The 20,750-nt window shown below is 40.0% G+C and overlaps 1 protein-coding gene across 6 annotated transcripts in view; it reads right to left on the bottom strand.

Moving 5' to 3' along the window:
• SPATS2L (spermatogenesis associated serine rich 2 like) overlaps positions 1–20,750 on the bottom strand; it is a 187,888-nt gene that overhangs the window by 76,910 nt on the left and 90,228 nt on the right. The window lies entirely within an intron of this gene.

Raw genomic sequence — 20,750 nt, 5'->3', positions numbered from 1 at the left:
CCATGAGTGTTGATTGTGGATCCAAGTAAATAAAATCCTTGACAACTTCAATCTTTTCTCCGTTAATCACGATGTTGCTTATTGGACTAGTTTTGAGGATTTTGTTTTCTTTATGTTGAGGTGTAATCCATACTGAGGGTTGTGGCTTTTGATCTTCATCAGAAAGTGCTTCAAGTCCTCTTCACTTTCAGCAAGCAAGGTTGTGTCACCTGCATAACGCAGGCTGTTAATGAGTCTTCCTCCAAACCTGATGCCCCATTCTTCTTCATATGGTCAGCTTCTTGGATTATTTGTCCGACATACAGATTGAACAGGTATGAAAAAAGGATACAACTCTGATGCACACCTTTCCTGACTTTCAACCATGCACTATCCCCTTGTTCTGTTCAAACAACTGCCTCTTGATCTATGTACGGGTTCCTCTTGAGCACGATTGAGTGTTCCAGAATTCTCATTCTTTGCAATGTTATCCATAACTTGCTATGATTCACACAGTCAAATGCCTTTGTACAGTCAATAAAACACAGGTAAACATCTATCTGGTATTCTCTGCTTTCAGCCAGGATTCATCTAACACTGGTAATATATCCCTGGTTCCACATTCTCTTCTGAATCTGGCTTGAATTTCTGGCAGCTGCCTGTCGATACATTGCTGCAGCAGCTTTTGAATGATCTTCAGCAAAATTTTACTTGCATGTGATATTAATAATATTCTTTGATAATTTCTGCATTCAGTTGGATCACCTTTCTTGGGAATAGGCATAAATATGAATCTCTTCCCAGTCTGCTGGCCAGCTAGCTGTCTTCCAAATTTCTTGGCATAAATAAGGGAACATCTGTTTGTTGAAACATCTCAATTGGTATTCCGTCAATTCCCGGAGCCTTGTTTTTCATCAATATTTTCAGTGTAGCTTGGACTTCTTCCTTCAGTACCATCAGTTCCTTATCATATGTTACCTCCTGAAATGGTTGATCATATGCTACCTCCTGAGGTGTTGGCCAATTCTTTTTGGTATAATGACTCTGTATTCCTTCCATCTTCTTTTGATGCTTCCTCCATTGTTTAGTGTTTTCCACATAGAATCCTTCAATATTGCAACTCCAGGCTTCAATTTTTTCTTCAGTTCTTTCAGCTTGAAAAATGCCAAGCGTGTTCTTCCCTTTTGGTTTTCTACCTCCAACTCCTTGCACATGTCATTATAATACTTTACTTTGTCTTCTCAAGCCACCCTTTGAAATCTTCTGTTCGGCTTTTTTACTTCATCATTTCTTCCATTTGCTTTAGCTGCTGAACGTTCAAGACCAAGTTTCAGAGTCTCTTCTGACTTCCATTTTGGTCTTTTCTTTCTTTCCAGTCTTTTTAATGACCTCTTGCTTTCTTCACATATGATGTCCTTGATGTCATTCCACGAGTCATCTTCGGTCATTAGTGTTCAACACGTGAAATCTATCCTTGAGATGGTCTCTAAATTCAGGTGGAACATACTCAAGGTTGTACTTTGGCTCTTGTGGACTTGTTCTAATTCTCTCCAGTTTCAATTCGAACTTGCATATGAGTAACTGATGGTCTGTTCTGCCGTTGGCCCCTGGCCTTGTTCTGACTGATGATATTGAACTTTTCCATCGTCTCTTTTCACAGACGTATTCGATTTGACTCCTGTGTATTCCATCCGGCGAGGTTCACAGGTATAGTTGCCATTTATGTTGGTGAAAACAGGTATTTGCAATGAAGAAGTTATTGGTCTTGCAAAATTCTATCATGCAGTCTCTAGCACCATTTCTATCACCAAGGCCATATTTTCCAACTACTGATCCTTCTTCTGTTTCCAACTTTCACATTCCAATCATCAATAATTATCAATGCATCCTGATTGCATGTTTGATCAATTTCAGACTGCAGAAGTTGGTAAAAACTTCAATTTCTTCATCTCTGGCCTTATTGGTTGGTATATAAATTTGAATAACAGTGGTATTAACTGGTCTTCCTTGTAGGTGTATGGATATTATCCTATCACTGACAGTGTTGTACTTTAGGACAGATCTTGAAAGGTTCTTTTTAACGACAAATGCAAAGCCATTCCTCTTCAAGTCGTCGTTCCTGGCATAGTAGACCTTATGATTGTGTGATTCAAAATAACCCATACCAGTCCATTTCAGCTCACTAATGCCTAGGATATCGATGTTTATGTGTTTCATTTCATTTCTGATGATTTCCAATTTTCCTATATTCATACCTCATACATTCTATGTTCCGATTATTAATGGGTGTTTGCAGCTGTTTCTTCTCATTTTGAGTCATGCCACATCAGCAAATGAAGGTCCCGAAAACTTACATATATATGCAATTATATATACAATGCAATTACATATATATACAATTATATATATATTTGCAACTTATGCTAAGTGAGTGCTATGAAGGAAGCAATCAGAGCACAGTGACAATGGATCGCCACAGTTAGGGAGTAAGGGGAACGTACTTCTGTAGCTTGCCTTAAAAAGACAGTGAGGGCCACTCAGATTCTCCATCCTGGGAGAGAAACTAGAGTGAGGGATGGAGAGGGGCCTCACTTGCTGCCTTTCCTGTTTTTCTAACCTTTCCCGAAGCACCCATGAGACCTTGCCAGACCTTTTAACAACCTATTTTTTTTTTCACTTGCATTAGCTTGAGAGGGCTTCATCTTCTCGAACAAGTAGAGGGCTAGGGCTAGAAGTAAAAATAATAAAACCAAAGACTGGAGTTTTGAATTAATTCAATTGGCAAAGGGGAGAAATGGAAGATTTTAAAGATAAATCCAGTTAGAATGTGAATGACAGAGGCCCATGAACCTTGTTCACACACCTATTCTAGCACTCAGGCTGCCATAATTATTCACTTATGTGACTATCTGCCCCACTGGGACATGACAGGGACCAAATGACAGGGACCACATGTTTTTATATCTACAGGGCCAAGAACAATGGGTGGTATTCAGTAGGTGATTCATAAATGTGTGCTGAATGGCTGAATGGATGACTAAAGGAAGCAGGTCTCCTCTAGTAAGGTGGTCATTGCAATATTTCAGTTTCACTTATCCTTTTTTTTTTATTGCATTTCTGAAATTTAGGATAAAGTATTACACAGTATTAAAAAGCTCAATGGGTTCAAGTCCAAAATGTATGGAGTGCCTCCTAGGTCCAGGTACTATCTATGGCCCGGTCCTCAGCCTTGAGGAGCTCGCAGTCTTGGAGGGGAGCTTAATCTTACCCTCACAATAAGAAAAGCAATAAAGCAGCCAACAGCTTCCTTTTCACACCAATGGGAACTGGAGTTATTTACGAGTTTGTCATTCCTGCAACTTCGAAAGGAATTTTATAATCAGCTTTGGTCACATTTCTCAAATGCTGAGCCGTTTAGAGATTCCTTAAAAACAGCTCATCTGTGTATATTTTACTTCACTTTATACACACACTAATGAAGGCAGTTCTAGTCATCTTCTTGGGGAAGAAAATAATCTTTGCAGACCAGTACCTTTGCATCATGGATAATTCCGTAATTTAATTGCCTTTTCTAACATCTACTCTTTGCCAGCAAAAGATATGCATGAAGTGTTGTCATATTCTACTTGGCTGACTTTTAGGGAATTAACACCAGGGGTGTAAATGAAAATTAACATTTTTTTTTTCCTTTTGGGGCAGGAAACCAGGATTAGAAGGAACAATGAAGATTTGAAGATGAAAAAAAAAAATACAGTTTTCAGAGTCATGGTAAGTTTAAAGTAGAAAAGATCTTAGAGATAGTCTAACCATGTGATTCTCAAACCTCAAGGTACATTCAAGGCACCTGGGCATCTTGTCAGAAAGCAGACTCTGATTCAGCAGCTTGGCGTGGGACCTGAGAGTCTGCATTTCTAGTAAGCTCTTAGGTAATGAAGATGCTGCTTATCCACAGGTGTGGTAGGCAGAATAACAGCCCTCCAAATGTATCCACGTCCTAATCCCCAGAACCTGTGAATACGTGAGGTTATATGATAAAGGGAAAATAAGGTTGCAGATAGAATTAAGGTTGCTAATTAGCTGACCTTGAGATGGGGAGATTATCCTGGATTATACAAGTAGGCCCAACCTAATCACATGAGTTCTTACAAATGGAAGAGGGAGGCAGAAGAGAGTCAGTGTCAGAGAGTTGTAATGTAAAACTCGACTGGCCATTGCTGATTTTGAAGATGGAGGATGGGGGCCACCACTCAAGGTATGGAAAAGACAAGAAACATTCTCCCCTAGCACCTCTGGAAGGAGCACAGCCCTCTCGACACCTTAATTTTAGCCCAGTGAGAACCATTTCAGACTTCAAACCTCCCGAAGTATAAGAACCGCCAAAAACTTAGTGGCTTGAGCCACTCTTAGTACCTGGGAAACTAATGCAATGAACCATATTTTGAGGAACAAGGGCCTACTCATTTCTCCTTAATATGGAAGTGTCTTTCCCTTCCCCATCCACCAATTATCCTTTTAAAAAAATAAAAAACAAAACCTTCTATGTGGCAGCCTGCCCATCCCCTACTCCCCTCTACTGACATTCCATTTTGGGGAATTCTAGCTATTCATTCACTCATTCAATTGTTTTGTAAGGGAAAGTGAGATGAACCTGACAGTCTCTGCCCCCAAGGAGCTGACAAAACAGTAGGGAAAATGAGGAAAAGTCATAAATAACAGCTAACTCCACAATCATTCTGATAACAAAATCCTCTCTGACTCTCATCTGTTTTCTGCTCCTCATTCTTTAGTCACTACCCTTTGTTTTCAGCTGAACTCCAGAAAAGGCCTCGTAATTGGATTCTCTGACTTGGATTTTCTTCTCTCCAATCCATCTTTAAAAAAATGCTGCACGATTAATCTCCCCAAAGTGCTTCAGCATGTTCACTGATGGAGAGGAAGGAGCCAGCAAAGAGAATTTGAAGAGAGGAAAGACAGAAGCTAAATTATGAAACAAGGTCCCAGAGGAAAGAGAGAAAATAGTATCAAAATCCATGCGGAAAAGCAAGTTATGGGAGGGGAGAGTCTTCTTCTGAAAAGAAAGGAAGGGTGAAGATACAATTAAATTTTGAGATTGTGAAGAGGAAAATTTATGTCAAATTGGGAACCACTTACTCTATGAGTTTTAGACTTTGCTTTGGGGCTTAAAATGTGGAGAAAGTTTTAGAGCTGCCTTTCTGGGAATGTGATAGCAAATGGCCTGGATGAATGAAAGAATGCTGAGCAGGAATGAAGGTTCACCAATGCTGGATAGCACAGATTGTCATTGAGCCCGCTGGCATGGCTTTCCCTAACAATTACTGACAAGCCAGAAGCAGGAGGAGAGGAAAGGAATGATCCAGGGTTACAAACCACCATTAAAACACAGTGGTAAACTTGCTTTATAAAAAGACAAGAAGAGGGAAAGGTATAGAGAATAAAGTTTATTAGTGGTTACCAGGGGCTGAAGGGAGGGGGAAAAGGTGCATAAAAGGTGAAGGAAAAATCGCACTGATTAAGGGTAGGGTTGTGCAGCCGATTATTGTAATTGCCGTCAATATGTTTACACCTGTAAACATTGAATTGGCAAAAGAGTGATAAATACATTTACAACAACAACAACAAAGAGTAGCTGCTGAGGCTGCTTATGCAGGACCAAACACCTCATGGGATTTGGTTTCTTGATTTGGAGATTTAGGGCCATGGTTTCACAGGACATCCCAGTTAATTATCCTAATAACGTGTTTAGTGCTTCTGTTCTACTTGCATAGTCCCTGGGGTCTTAAAAGCAAGTGGCCATCCAAGGCACAATAATTGGTCTCTATTCACCTGGAGGAACAGAGGAAGAAGGAGAGTCAGGAATAGGAAGAGGATATGGAATGTGTGGCTAATTGCCTCCATGAACAACTGCCTCCTTTGCCATGAGACCAGAAGAACTGCATGGTGTCTGGCTACCATTGCTGAATATTTTGATCAAAGATTTTGTAGGAGAATCCTGATCAAAAGGGGGAAAATGCAGAACAGAATTTCAAATTCCTATGGACTCTAGACCTTCTGGAGTCAGGGAGGGTGGATGAAGCCCTGAGACTACTGCCCTGAGATAATCTTTAAACCTTAAACCAAAAAGATTCCCAAAGTCATCTTAAAACTGAACAATAGTTTAGCTTAACTAGTGAAAAAGGTCTGCCTTGAGCATTATGCTCTTTTAAGAATTACTGATACGGGATCAAATTGACAACAGTACCTTGAAAGATTAGATAAGAACCTTAGGGGCCAGTGAGTTTATGTTAATGAGGGAGGAACAACTCAGAAACGGAGGGTGACAATGGTTACACAACTCAAAGAGTGAAATCCCAAAGCCGCTAAATTGTACATGTAGAAACTGCTGAGCTGGTATATGTTTTGCTGTGTATCTTCTCAGCAACAACAAAATAAACAAAATTTAGAAGTAAAAAAAATCAGATTATGGTAAAGAGACCTCTTAACAACCTGTTCCAATATTAACTATACCCATGCATATAGTGTGAATCTTTTCAGACATTTTTGTGTTTATATGCATACATATATACCCATAGGAAAAATGTTGTTTTATGTGTGTATTTTACGTGAGAAATATCACACTAAGCTTACTATTCTGTAACTTGGTTTTTTCATCCAAACTCTGGCCTTAGAGATCCTTCCATAGTACTATCTAATGACTTACCTCATTTTTTTCTCAGAATCACATAGTATTTCACAGTATGATGTTCCATGATTTATTTAGCTATACTTCAGTTGTTGGACATTTAATTTGTTTTCTGCTTTTCTTCTTAGAAACTATGCTTCAAAGAGCACCCTTGTCTACATGAGTTTATCTGAGAAAAAGTAAAATTCTTGGGTCATAGGTACATGGTTTTCAGTTTGAATACCAAACCAAGCCCACTGCTATCAAGTCAATTTCGACTCATGGTGACCCCATGTGTGTAAGAGCAGAAATGTTCCGTAGGGTTTTCTTGGATGTAATCTTTACAGAAGCAGATTGCCAGGCCTTTCTTCCATGGTGCTGTTGGGTGGGTTCAGATAGCAAACCTTTTGGTTAGTAGTCAAGTGCAAACCATTTGCACCACCAAGCGACCTACTAGTTTGAATAGTTTGAATAGATGCTGTTATTTCCTTCCAATTGTGCTCTCAATTTATAGTCAGTGTGTGGAAATCCCCATTTCTCCATACAGTCTCAATCCTTGATATTTTTTAAAATATTCTAATTTTTATCAACTTGTCAGCTGAGAATAGTAACTCAGTGTTAAATTCCTCTTGAGGATGAGCATCTTTTTTTATGTTTACTGACCATTTGTATTTCCTTTCTATTTATGACCTTTGCCTATTTTCCTTATAGATTTTAGGAGTTCTTTATAAATAAAGATTTGAGTTCACCCAGAGGTACCTCAAAAGAAAGGCCTGGCAATCTACTTCTGAGAAATGAGCCATTAAAAACCGTATAGAGCACGGTTCTGCTCTGGCACACATGGGGTTGCCATGAGTTGGAATCAACTAGTACTGGCTTATAAATAAAAACTTTTGAATGATTAAAAAAAAGAAGACAGTGGTAGATCCTAGAGCTCATGGATTTGAAGGCTGAATACCATTAAGGTAGCTGATCAAGGTATCTCTGGTCTATGAAGGGGGATGGTGGATTAGGATACTAAAGAGAGGCTAAGGGACAAGAGATCATGTTGAGAACAAAGAGGAGATATTAAAGACAGTGAGAGGACAAGAACAGTTGACGATAAACAGGATGTGGCCAAAGAGGGCATGCTAGGTATTTCCAGTCCTTGGTCCTAGTTCTGCCTTCTGGTGTAGAAGTATAACCCTTCTTACACAGACTAAACATCAATCTCATTGCTGTCGAGGGCCAGTCACTGAAGGCTGTTACTCAAAGGAAGAGTGTTACATTTGTGTATTTAGAAAGGCCATTCTGATTTCTATGTGGACAAATTAGAAAAGATTGAATGGATACCAGTTAGGAGTCTACAGCAGTATCTGGTGGAGAGAAAAGGAAGTCAGACCAAGACGGAGCAGTGTAGAGAAGGGCTCATAAACTACTTGGGAGGAAGTGACTGATTTGTACTGAACTAGATGTAAGAGATGACAATGAAAGGATCCTGGTTGACTGTTGACATGGCAGCCCTGAGCTCCAGCACAAGTGTCCTCACTGGCAAGGTAGGTGCTAAATTACCTTGCCTGGGGAGTCTTGTAGCTTTACTTCCTTCCTAAATGACTGGTCATCCAGTGGCAAATGCCTATTCAGTCTTAAGGGGAAGAGGCATAGGCTCCACCTCTTGACAGGGGAGATTCGTTGTAGTCATTTTTGGAGAATATAATCTGCCTTAAAGAGTTAAACAACAACAACCCAGACTTTTTTTGATTAATTTTGTGTCTATATAACTTTGTCAAGTAACTGAACATTTGGGGGGAAAAAAACCACATTAACTTAACAGTTGTTATAATATTGTGGTGTACTCAATTACTTAATATGGCCTTCTAGCCATAGTTTTTATAACTCTTAACAAATGACTGGGACTATGCAAATAAAGTGCTTTTGACTCACTGAGGGGACTAGAAAGCTTGCTAATAGTGTAAATAAGATGCATGGGAATGCATGTGGGGGTGAGACTATGAAAATAAGCTGTATGGGACCCTAACAAAGGGATTGGTCAGTTTTGCAGTCCCACTAGGCTTAAAATGAGCCATCCCAGAGGCAGAGAGAGGGGGATCTCAACACCACCAAGAAAGAGGCATCAGGAGTAGAGAGTCTGCTTTGGTCTCACGATCCCTGTGCTAAGAAGCTCCTGGAACCAGGAGACTGAGAGAGAACTGTAACACTGAAGACAGTGAGAAGCGGTGGCAGAGAAGTGGTGGCAGCCAAGGCAGGAGGCTGGCAGAAGACCAGCAGGAAACGATGCCGTGAGTTTCCCGGTCCACTGAGTGAAATAGCTGAGTGAGAAGGCTTGCTGGCAGAGAGGGGTGCCTCTAGGCACTTGGTGGAGCTAGGTCTGCCGATCCACGGAGCTAGAGCTGCGTGTCTTCTGGCCGAAGCTTACTGGTAGAGTGGGGTGCATCCAGGCACTTATCAGCAGAGCTAAAGAGCTTTGTAACACTTGCCCAAGCAGGGCAGAGGCCGAGGGGCCAGAGAGAGGCGTGCTTGTGGCTGAGAAGAGGCTGTACTGATCAAAGAACTGTATCCTGAGTGTTCCTGCACCTGAATTGTAGTCTGTTACTTCCCTAATAAACCCCGTAATCTTGAATATTGTCTTTGAGTTCTGTGTGGCCACTGTAACGAATGATCGAACCCAACAGAGAAGTAGAGAGTAGTGTGGGAGGGATGGCTGGTGTCAGAATTGCTAAAAAGGTTGGAAGGTGGAGGCAAGTCTGACCTCCGCTCATAAGAATCAGCCTTGGGCTGATGCTTATGGTGATTCTCTCTCCCCCTTGTGACACCAGAGGAGGTCACACCATTTTTACAAATACTAAATGGAAACTGATAGCTTATTTTAGATATAACTTCTTTAATTCCTATAAATAAACCTGTTAACTTGTTGTAGAGTAAGAGATAGTCAAATGGACTTTTCTGCTAAATGAAATGGTAAAAACAAAGTAAAACATAGTATCTTAAATCTTTTAGTCTATGTTCAGTTTTTTATGTCAGAATTCAGATCTTTCTTTAATACAGATATTTATATATTCCTCTATAAAAATTTTTTTTTTTTTTTTTATCTAATGGTTGCTATTTGTAGCAGTTGTTCCTCCAATCTACTCTGAGCCTAGCAATGGGCCTAAAAACACATACCATTTTACCCATCTGGATAGCATGTACTCAGTGTATATTTGCATGCTTTCTATAATTATGCTTGATTCTTCCTCATATTTTCCCAGAACTACTAATTAGACTTGCACATAATTTTAGGGCACGGCGAGCTCGGAGTCCACTGGAAGTCTGTTTTCAGCCAGCTGGTTACACCCGCACAGTATCAGGACTTAGGTAAATATTCTATCTGGATTCGTTCTCTGATGATTTCCATATTTGGATTTATAACTAAGGGCAAAAGAGGCAATGTTATTTCCACAAGGTATTTTGTTTTTGACATTTTCATCAGAGAAGAAAAGTAAAACAATTTATCTCCTGCTTCTAATTTAGACTATTCAGTAAAATATTTAATTTCCTTTGGAATTTAAGTTCTCTACTTGGGGAAAAAAGGTAATTATTGACACTCTCCCTGTGGGTTGTTTTTTTTTCTCCCACTTACTCAACAGAATTTTTCAAATAAAGAGTACCATAAAGTGTAAGTCACTCTTAACCTTTAATCAATACCAGAATAAGGGAGTTAATCTCTAAATTATATTAACCTGGGATATTTCTTTGCTGTGGTATGTAGACATCATTCTATATTTGTTCACCCGCATATCACCTTTTAGAACTAACCAATAAATTTTTAAAAAGGTAAACTGGTTTTAACATTACTCAAAATTATCACTTGACTGACCACATCTTGTTTCCTAATAATTTTATGAGTTTGCTTTTCCTCTAAAGGCAGTAAAAAGAGTTAAAACTAGTTTATGCATTCAGCTTTAGTCACATAATTAAGATTACAAGATGAGCTAATAAAAAGAAAGAAATATATCAACTTTAAGTTATATAATTGATTCCCAATAATCATTTCAATATATTTTTATTGATAATTATCTTCAAGGGTTGAGAAACTGAGTTCTGAATAGCCTTAAAGTCAGGATGACATCTGAAAAGTCATATCAATGAACTTTAAATAGATCTTAAAAAAAAAAGTGATAGTTTAATCAAATCCTTTTACTTTGTGGGTTTCTTACTTTGTAAGGAACTGGAGTACAGAGAAGTTACGTGCTACATTTAAACTGAGGCAGCTCATTTGTGCCAAGACAAAGAACAGCACCCAAGTTCTCTGATCTGTGGTGCAGTCCCCTTTTTTGGTCTTTCATGGTGCCTATGAGGTGGAAAAGACCATAGATTCATCCAGTGTTAAAGCTGGAAAGGGATTTGGAAATTATCTACATGAATTCCCTTATTTGGCAGGTAAGAGAACTGACATCAAGACAGGTTACACAATGTACCAATTACACATAGTTTTCAGTAGCATTATCACATCCCTTTGTTTCCTTAAACGTGAATGGAAATACAGTGTACTTTTAATAAAAAATACTCATTGCCGTCAAGTCGATTCTGACTCATAGCGACTATATAGGACAGAGTAGAACTGCCCATAGGGTTTCCCAGGCTGTAATCTTTTTTTTTGTTGTTGTTCTTTAGGTTAAAGTTTACATAGTAAATTAGTTTCTCATTAAACAATCAACATACAAATTGTTTTGTGACATTGGCTGCCAACCCTGTGATCTGTCAACACTCTCCCCTTCTCCACCTCAGGTTCTCTGTTTCCATTTGTCCAATTTTCCTGTCCCTTCCTGTCTTCCCATCTTTGCTTTTGGGCTGGTGTGCCCATTTAGTCTCATATACATGATTGAACTATGAAGCACCTGAGCATGGCCCCTAGAAACCTTTTTGACTCAGTACTAAAGTCACTCCCGAGGTTCACCCTTCAGCTAAAGATTAAAAAAAAAAACCCATTGCCCTCGAGTTGATTCTGACTCATAGCTACCCTATAGATTAGACAGGTCTACAGGGCAAACAATAACACACCCAAGGCTGTAATCTTTATGGAAGCAGACTGTCACATCTTTCTCACATGAGCGACTGGTAGGTTCCAATAATAGAAAATAGGATTACTAAATATCATTTGCCTTGGAAGTTGAGAAGACTCCCCATACTAGTGGCAGTATGGCTCAGCTTGCTAAGGGAATAGAAATTTGAGAGGTTACATTTTAATTTACTCATTACTTTAGTACAATTTCTTGAACATTTTATTCATTCTTGTTTTCAATGGCCATAAAAGTCTCATACTTTTCTCTTATGTGACTGAATTCCCATGTTGGTATTTTTATTTCATTTTTAAACATAAAGTTTTGTTATACTCTTGAATACGGTGGTGGCATGGAAATCTCCCGCTGCAGGAAGCATAGTGGCTGACAGCCCCAGCTGCCACCTCTCTGGATCTACCAGTGCATTTTCACCTAAGGCGGCTTCCCCCAGGGATGACTCCTAGCCAATGACTGAGGTGGCAGGGGTACTAGTGAAGGGCATTTCTGAGGGACAAGGGAATCCTCCAGTAGGCAAATTTGGCTCGAGGACTCCCCTGCAGCCTGCTGAAATTTTCTTAGATCTGCCCTGCAGGCTGAGACTCTTTCTACCCAACCCTCCTTCCTTCTCCTTCTCCTTTCACAGATGTCAGACCTGTACTGCAGTCTGAAGGCTCTCCCTGCCTACTTCCTCCCCTTTGTCTTTCACAAGCACTTCTCCCAACAAATCTTTTGCTCATCTAATGCCATCTTGGCATCTGCTTCTTGGGGGACTCAAATGAACACAAATATGCGTTTTCTAGTTACACCTGTCTTCTCCCCACTAACAGTCTAATCCTTGCTCCAATCCAGGGAGGCAGGTCCCACTTCCTTCTCTCTCCTCTCACCATCATAGCATCTTGGCTAAGGTACTTTACTAAATACTGGTTGATTAACAAGTATTTTGAGGGCATGAAGTCTATGATATCACTATTATAATAGCTATTGGGACACAAATAAATGAAAAGTTCTTTTCAGCTTATAAGGAGCTTGTAATTAAGTTGTATAGAAATGACTTACAAAGAAAGAGTGGTTTTAATAATAGTAAGAGAAGCTGTATACTTTTAAGTGTTGAATTTATTTATTTATTTTGTATGTACGTGCACATATATGTATTTATCTGGACAGATTTTAAGTGCTCACGGTCAGAAGAAAAAAAACCAATGTAGCCTTGTCATTTTTTTTATCTGTAAAAATTGGTAATTTAATGATGGATCATTGTGAGAAATAACTAGAAAGTTGGTAAAGTACCTATAAATTTCAAGAGCTTCCCAACATAGGTTTCTTTTTTCCTGCTGCCAAAGGTTTTAATTTTGTCATGTTTGTGTACTCCTTAACATTAATTATCTATCTTATATATACCTCTCAGCCACAGTGCAAAAGGGGCTAGGAGGCAAGATGGGGGGTGAGGGGTGGAGGAAGGGAGGTAGGAGAAGCAGAACAGAAACAGTGTGAATTCCAATCATGTAGCCGGGAAAAGCAATGTGATGTTAATCCTGCAATAGTGAATTTCTTCTCATCCCCTGAAACTAATACTGACATTTCCATTTATTCATTCAGTTCCTTTAGACTCCTTGTCAAAGCTCTTCCAGTTGCCAAGCAACAATAATAGCAGCTCTGTACATAAGCATTAGGCAGTAACTATTGTCAATGTTTCTCCTTTCTTTGAAAGGGAAACTTAATGACCTTTCCTACGAGAAGATGATGACAAGAACCTGTCCGTGGTGAAATCTGAAAGCCATGTTGCTTGCGTTGCTGCTGCCTGAATCCAGGAGTTGGGCTAAATGGACTTAAAACTCTCTTACAAAATTATGAAATTAAGGTTTTCCCCAAAGTCTGCAAGATCTGGTCTTTTAAAGCAATTGTGTATCATTAAAACTTGTCCCAGGTCCCATGAAATGAGTTCTTTCTTACATGCAGTTTAATATTGTAAAGACACACAATGACTGGTTTTTCTGTTCTTTCTCTTTACCATGCCAAAACCTCTTTAATCAAATGCTTGGGTTTTTCTGCCATATCCCACGTTATAGACTGACCTGTGTCCCCCAAAAATGTGTATCAACTTGGCTAGGCCATGATTTCCAGTATTGTGTGATTGTCCACCATTTTGTCATCTGATATGACTTTCCTATGTGTTGTAAATCCTATTTCTACGATGTTAATGAGGCAGGATCAGATGCAGTTACGTTAATGAGGCAGGACTCAATCTACAAGATTAGGTTTTGTCTTAAATCGATCTCTTTTGAGATATAAAAGAGAGAACTGGCAGAGAGACAGGGGGACCTCATTACCACCAAGAAAGCAGTGCCAGGAGCAGAACATGTCCTCTGGACCAGGGGTCACTGTGCTGAGAAGCTCCTGGACCAGGGGAAGATTGATGATAAGGACCTTCCTCCAGAGCCGACAGAGAGAGAAAGCCTTCCCGTGGAGGTGACAACCTGAATTCAGACTTCTAGCCTACTAGACTGTCAGAGAATAAATTTCTCTTTGTTAAAGCCATCTACTTGTGGTATTTCTGTTATAGCAGCACTAGTTAACTAAGACACCCCACCTCACACAGAGATTTCAACTACATTTCAGTACTTTGTAAAGCACAAATCCAGACACTTACAGGGTAAAAAAACAACTAATAAAATGGGAAATCAGCTCACCTGTTGTGGCACAGACTCTAGGACACAGAGACATAAACATCTTTTACCTCAGTCATCTATAGAAATGTGGAAGATGACCTCTCTGTCTCCGATGTGGACAAGAGGCTCTCCTCCCCTTTTCTGTTCCTCCTCCATTTAATGACTCTGCACAATTATTGTTTACAACCCAATTTACCTCTACATCTTTAAGGCTCTGAAAGCTCTTCACAGTAAGCGGCACAGCTCAGCAACGATGCTGTAGACTGAGCTAGTCCTGTATTTACATATCATCATATCATCTAGTCTCATTTATTTTTTTGTGAGGCTCAGCAATAGCTATAAAAGTTTGAAGGAGTCGAGTCCAGTTTTATCTTCTTTTTCTCATTTGAACTTTTTATTTTGTTTTCTTTCTAATCTTGGTCCTATGTGAATTAACAGTTTGAGTTCCAAACAAAAATGCTGACTACATCTCCTTTTCCAATTTTTAAATGCAAAATAAAGAGATGTTGCATCAAAGGGGAACTCTTTCGGATCCTCTACAGTTTATATGCTTCAGAGCACATAAAGCAGCTCCACATTTATTATTGTATTTGTTGACTCTGTGAGGTAAATTTTATTATCCTCTCTAATCACAGATTAGGAAACTGAGGCCCAGAAAAGTTAAGCTATTTGCTCTAGGCTGCTCGACTAGTCATTGGGGGGCTAATAATCTCTGTCTTCCGTCTCCAAAATCCATATTCTTTCCATGATTTTATCTTGCTTTAGATCACTTCCTAACTGTCCTGCGCCCCCCCCACCCCCGTCCCAGGGTGGTTTAGGGAGCTACCCTTTGACACTTAGCAAATATTGACCTCATTTTACAAACAAAAATTTCCTTCACTTTTACACTGTCAACTGTTACTGCTGAATTATACCCTATTTAATATCTTAACTGATTTATAATAATGCATATAAAAATATCTGACTAAAATTTTTATTTTGTCTATACCAGCTTTAATAATCCCTTCTTATTCAGTTGGATATTACATTCTTTTGTAAATCAATTTAGCTTGGTACCCAAGTGTTTAGGTCCCTAGGTGGCACAAATGGTTTGCACTCAACTGTTAACTTGAAGTTTGGCAGTTCAAACCCACCAAACAGTACCATGGAAGAAAAGGCCTGGTGATCTGCTCCTGTTAAAATTATAGCTATAGCCAAGACGACCTTATGGAGCAGGTCTACTCTGTAACCATGTGGTTGCCAGGAGTCGGAATCAACTCGACAGCAACTAACAACAATAACAACCCAAGTGTTTTATACCAGAAATAATGTTAATAGTCGCAACTGAGCCCTCTGCTTAACTCATCTAGGAGTTTCTAGTGTTAATTTCTTAGGAAATATATCATTCAGGAAAGAGGTATAAAAAGTGAGTATGCCCAAAGCCTAAGATCCTTGATTAGCCTGAAGACTTTGTTCTGACATCTCTCCTCAGCAAAGTGTGATTTGGGAATTTTTCTTTCTGCAGTGGAGGGGTGAAGGGGAAGGAGGGGAAGCAGATATGACTAGCACCTCATTTTATGCTGGAGCCCTGGTGGCGCAGTGGTTAAGTGATCAGCTGCTAACCAAAAGGTTGCCAGTTCGAATCCACCAGCCCCTCCCTGGAAACCCTATAGGATGGTTAATGAAACCTATCCAAGACACCAGTATTTGATAACCATCTCTTAAAAATGCTATAGCTTCCGCACAACCACAGGTGGTTAACCTAAGCAGGTTTCTTAAAACTTGCTTTATTAGTAAAGTAAGTACTAAAGTGAGATAACATTTCCATTAACTTACATTTCACTTTTCGAGAAGGACTCCGATTTTGTAAGTATCATGAATGGGAAATGCAGTCTTGAAAGAACTATTCAAGTGGGCATAGTCATTCATTCCTTGTTTCTTCATTTATCCATTCATTTATCTTACTCTTAGCCGAGGGTCAGGAGTCCAGAGCAGAGCAAATGGTTAGGTGCTCGGCTATTAACGGAAAGGTGCTTCTAAAGACAGGCCGGGCAACTAACTGAAAGGTTGATGGTTCAGAGGTGCCTCAGAGGACAGAGCTGGTGATCTGCTCAAAGGTCACGGCCATCAAAAACTCTATGGAGTGCAGTAAACACATGGGTTGTCATGTGTCAGAATGGACTTGATGGTAAATGTTTCCGTTTTTTTTTTTTTTTTTAATTGGAGGTCAACTCTGTGTCAAACCGAAGAATATGAAGATGAGTAAGACCTAATCCCTGCCCTCAAAGGGCACACAGCCTAACATGGGAAGACAGAGAGACAACTAACAGTTACACCACGAGGAATAAAAGCTGTAGTGGAGGGACTGCACAGAATGTGCTGAAGTACAAACGAGGACAGAAAAAGAATGGCAAATTATTCAGGTGGGGAGTGAGAAGGAGAAAGGAGATACCAGAAAGGGTTCCTAAAAGGAAGGTAAGTGAGGACAGAGTTCTTCAGGAAGACATACCAGATAGCGGGAACCACCTTTGCACATGCATGGTGGCAGAAACAATCAAGATCAGGTCAGCTGGGTGGAAGGAGGTGTGTGCAGCTGTGGCAGTAGACGAAGGTGTAAAAGCAGATGAGCTCAGATCATACGGAGTATGTATGTCACCCTAAGAAGCTTGAACTTCAACTCCAACAATAATTACAATTTTAATCTTTACACCTATTATCCAATAATATAAAAACACTTTAAAATAAAACAGTCACATAGGAGTGTCATTTTAAGTATTAGTTGCCTTGGATGCTACAACTTAAGCTATTAATTCTTCCTTTGGACTAAAAGCTGTATGAGGACAAAAATGACTTCCTCACCTACCAAAGCACCTCCATTATCCATTGCCATCAAGTCGATTCCAACTCATAGCAACCCTATAGGACAGAGTAGAACTGCCCCATAGGGTTTCCAAGTAGTACTTGGTGGATTTGAACTGCCAACCTTTTGGTTAACAGCCATAGCACTTAACCACTACGCTACCAGGGCTTCTCCAAAGCACCTACTCCTACTTAATTCACCCAAAAGTAGACCATTAGAGATAACTGATGAGCTTGTTTTATCCCAAGGCATTGATTAAGCATTTAATTTCCCACAGTGCTTGACGAGATATTGTATCCAAAACACTACATAGATCTATCCTCTGATCTCTAAAAGCTTATAATTTAAGGCACAACAGTTGTTATTAGTCTAAATTTGCGGAACTAAAATGTCATTGCTTTGGGCAACAGATTGAGAACGAAACTAATCATAAAAAGGCCATAAAAGCTAATAACTAAAGGAAATAAATGTACTAAAATAAATCAATGTAAAATTGCAAATGATCAGAATTTTCAGTTGTTTATTATGATTTATTTTACTGAGTTGAGAAATCTATTAACCTTTCGACATAGGTAGATGGAATTCACTAATTGAGTTAGAGGAGCCCTACTTTCATTGTCAAGCAGATTGATAATATTTACGACTTAAGCATCACCCTCTTTCAAAATAATGCCAACATTTTGATAACCTTCTAAAGTGCAATGGCAAAACACTATTTACTGTTAATCTTCATATGCCGATGTGACATTACTCATGACAAGTGGATGAATGTGGCGCCTAAGCCAATGCCTGCAGTGTTCACACTGAGCCCTCTGTGGTCTGTGTGCCAACGGATCAGCCTCCTCCCCCTTAACTGGCTCAGTGCCACACTCAATAGAGTGTTCTGAACAGGACAGTCTATTGTTGACTGTTGAGCATACCACATTGGTTGGTTCACTAGCCTTGCTTTGCAGGACTCAACTTCTATGACTCTGATTCATTAATGTGCTTTTCCTTCCATGCCCAACCGTAGGAGCTGCTCAATCCACCCATCAGCGGACATTTGGAAGGGGACCAATCTCTGGTCAGTACTGTGGTGCCCAACCCAGATTCTCAAATTAAGGAACATGTATTCTGACCTCAAGCATATGTGACTGTGAGCCAGGGAGAATATGAAGCCATAAGTTAAAATTGGCATATCTTCCTGATACTTTTTCCTCAATGATCCGTAAGTGAAAACACTCTTATATTAACATGATATACGAAATACATTATGAAATACAATGGATGAAAACTTTTAAACTAACACATAAGACGCCAAAGAAATTGCTATGTTGGTAGAAGATGGTTATGACCATGTCCCCAGACACATGAGGTAACAAGTTTGTTCTTTGGTGCCCCAGGGGTATTTTGGTAAAAACTGGGAGAAGCAGTAATGCAGTGGAAAGAACACAGGCTTTAGAACCAGACACAGCTCGGCTTGAATCCCTGCTCCTCCACGTTCCCTGAGAGTCTGACTTTGACCAAGTCACTTAACCTCAAGCCTCAGTTTCCTCGCCAAATGAAGTGCCTACTTAATGAAGTTACTGGAAATGAAGATTTATAAAACCTGCAGCACAGTAGCTGACACAACCAGGGCGAGCTTTTAAAACTATATCAGATCATGTCATGTTCCTACTTAAAACTTTCTACCAGTTTACTTTTGTACAGCTCTATCACGAGTTCTAAACCTTTCAGTGTAGGGACCCCCTCTCGCAACCTCGTGATGCCTGTGAGTCCTTCTCAGAATGCTGTTTTAAAATGCATGAAATAAAATACATATGACTACTTTGGAGATGTTATTGGGAGAGACCAGTCCCTGGACGACATCATGCTTGGTTAGGTAGAGGGTCAGTGAAAAAGAGGAAGACCCTTGATGAGGACTGACACTGTGGCTACAACAATGGGCTCAAACATAGCAATGATTGTTAGGATAGTACAGGACCAGGCAATGTTTTGCTCCGTTATACACAGGGTCGCTATGAGTCAGAACCAACTCAATGGCACCTAACAACAGCAAAAAATGACTATAAAGAAAACCATATTAAAATACAGTTAAAATATTTATAAAAAACAAATTTATGCTATAGTAATATACGTGCTTATTTATTAACACATCAAATTACACAATTTTTAGTGGCAGGTTCTATTAACTACAGTAATTTTGAACTAGTGATGAACAAACACTCTTTCAGCAACAAATGTAATGTAACATGAATATAGAATATATCTGTGCTTTCTAGTTGTGAAAGTCACAGGTACTGCTGCTACTACCGTGTTTTTTTTGGGGGGGGGGCTACATTCATCATTGAAGGAAATGCTAAATTTCATTTAGATGCTGTTGCTGTTGTTAGGTGCCGTCGAGTTGGTTCTGACTCACAGCGACCCTATGTACAACAGAACGATGTTGGTGACAATAAAGCTTTCTTTTCCATCCAAGCTCACGGACCTCCAAATTCCACCACAGGTCCCAAGGAGGCCCCAGCCCCAGGTGAAGAGCCCATTCCACCACCACTGGCTCCTGCCCTATTCTCTGCCCTCACCTCCCATCACCATTTCCTCCCTCAGCTTCTGGATTCTGACAGTGCTGACCCTTTTCTTCAGCACTGTCAGGTCTGCCTTGGACATCTGCTTTTGCTTTTCTCAGGATCTCCCTGACCACCCAATCTAAAGTAGGCACAATACCCTCTCTCACTGTCCTGCAGTGTCCCCCCACCCCCCACTTAGCAGTTATCACTGAAATGATGGTGTTCATTTATGTGTTCTTGGGTTTACTCTGTTTCCCCGCACTAGAAAGTGAGCTTGGATGGGAGCAGGAAGCTGCATGTTCAGTGCTATATCCACAGCATCTAGAACAAGTATTTGGCACAATGTTGCTCTTGTTGGATGCCATCAAGTCTATTTTGACTCACAGCAACCCCATGTAACAGAGCATGGTTGTAATATTTACAGGAGCAGGTCTTTCTCCCAAGGAGCCGCTGGGTGGATTCGAACCACCAACCTTTCAGTCAGCAGCTGAGCCCTTAACTGTTGTACTACCAGGGCTCCTTTGGCACAAAGATTTACTGTGTATGTGGCACAAGGTAGAGGTCCAATAAAGCTTTGCTAAATGAAATAATAAATACTAAGGACTCCACAAACATCATTTCTCTCATCCTTCATTCCCTATTTTAGGCACTGTGGAGCTACAAAGAGATGACAGACAAACTCCTGCTCTCAGAAGTTTACAGTCCAGTGGAGGTTGGGACGGCCCTGTGAAAGGGTGGCATGAGCACCAAGTTAACTGGGTTCCTGCCCAGGCTCTCCCACTCTGACTGTATGACTTCTAGTGTCTCAGTTTCTCTGGTGCCAGATGAATGGGCTGGACAAATTTGTATCCATGATCTCATATGGTCTATGGTTTATGATCATTAACAGCTAACAATGTAAGGTCACATATGTGGCAAGTGAGGGAATGACCATAAACGCAGGAAACTTCATAGAGGAGAACAGCTGGAAGGGCTTTGAAGTGTAATCAGCTTCCAACAACT

This window comes from Elephas maximus, chromosome 6 (assembly GCF_024166365.1).
Source record: "Elephas maximus indicus isolate mEleMax1 chromosome 6, mEleMax1 primary haplotype, whole genome shotgun sequence".
In the NCBI taxonomy this organism is placed as follows: Eukaryota; Metazoa; Chordata; class Mammalia; order Proboscidea; family Elephantidae; genus Elephas; species Elephas maximus.
The sequence above is the reverse complement of the archived record's forward strand: the minus strand, read 5'-3'. Positions and strand labels throughout refer to the sequence as shown.